The 1599-nt window shown below is 38.9% G+C and overlaps 1 pseudogene; it reads left to right on the top strand.

Annotated features, from left to right (window-relative positions):
* The first annotated feature begins 651 nt into the window (after positions 1 to 651).
* On the top strand, positions 652 to 1077 carry LOC124991423 (MOB kinase activator 3C-like; annotated as a pseudogene).
* The last annotated feature ends 522 nt before the right edge of the window (positions 1078 to 1599 follow it).

Genomic DNA, 1599 nt, shown 5'->3' with positions numbered 1-1599 from the left:
GATGAAAGTCATGCCAATGACAGAAGCTTGGGGGCATGGACAGAGGAAGGATGAGAACAGAGTCTGAAACAGGTAGAGGTGAGGCCAGAGCTGAGTGCCTCAGAAAGAATCAACAACCCCAGTTAGTATTACTGAACAGTTTAATGAGCATAATTCCCCTTTATCCTCAGCAGCTCTGATTAGTAACATACAATTATGCCATTTTTACAGATAAGGATATTAAGGCCCAGCAAGGTCATGGAGCTACACATAACATATAACCGAACTACAAATCTCAGACCAGTGCTCTTTCTTGTTGGTATATCCCTGGGCACAAACACAGGGCATGGCACATGGAGGATGAAAGGATGACATTTGTTGAAATGTAGAAGGTGCATATTTGATAGGGCTTTTTTAAAAGAACTGTAAATGATGAGAAATTTATACTTTTGTGTGGTCTTAAACATTTCCCCAGAAGATACTAATTACAAAGGGGCACTTTATGAAAGAAAAACCCAGCAGACACCTCCTTAACCACATGATCAATGTTAATAGAGCCAATAAGAAATCATATCAACACAGTGTAGCTCTTGATCTGATGCACTACACTAATAAGGGCATAACATTACTTATATGGTATCCTTGCCAAAAATGCACAATTTCATTCTACTAATGAGAAGAAAAAATCAGACATTCAAACTGAGAAATATCGATGACTGGATCGCCGTGCACGTGGTGGACTTCTTCAACCGTATCAACCTCATCTATGGCACCATGGCTGAACGCTGCAGCGAGTCTAGCTGCCCGGTCATGGCTGGTGGGTCCCGCTACGAATACCGCTGGCAGGATGAGCGCCAGTACCGGCGGCCTGCCAAGCTCTCTGCACCTCGCTATATGGCATAGCTCATGGACTGGATAGAGGGCCTCATCAACGATGAGGATGTCTTTCCCACGCGTGTTGGAGTTCCCTTCCCCAAGAACTTCCAGCAGGTCTGTACCAAGATCCTGACCCGCCTCTTCCGAGTCTTTGTCCATGTCTATATCAAACTGAGAAATAGTCTATATAATAAGGAGTATCCTTCAGAGTCAAGGTCATAAAAGAGACTGAGGAAGTGTCACAGAATGGAGGAAATTAAGAAGATGTAACAACTAAAAGCAATATGGGATCCTGGAAAAAAATCAAAAGGAAAACTGGCAGAATTCAAATAAGGTCTGTAGATTAGTTAATAATATTACACATATATTACACATATTATTATTAGTTAATAATATTACTTTTACTAAGTCTAGGTAGGATGTTACTATAGGGAAAGTTAGGTATAGGTATAACAAGTGAACACTCTAAATTATTTTTGCAACTTTTCTGTAAATATAAAATTATTTCAGAATAAAATGCTTTTATATAAAGAAATGATAAATGTCTGAGGTGACAGTTATGCCAATCACCCTGATCTGATCATTACACATTGTATGTATGCACTGAAATACCACACTGTCTTCCATAAATATAAATTACTGTGTCCATTAAAATATATATTAATATAATAAATAGAATGTTTTCAAAAGTTATAAAATAGATCTGGGGGTGTAGCTCAGTATAGACTACTTGCCCAGCATGTA

Source organism: Sciurus carolinensis, chromosome 8 (assembly GCF_902686445.1).
Source record: "Sciurus carolinensis chromosome 8, mSciCar1.2, whole genome shotgun sequence".
Classification (NCBI taxonomy): Eukaryota; Metazoa; Chordata; class Mammalia; order Rodentia; family Sciuridae; genus Sciurus; species Sciurus carolinensis.
This window is presented reverse-complemented; position numbering and strand designations above follow the sequence as displayed.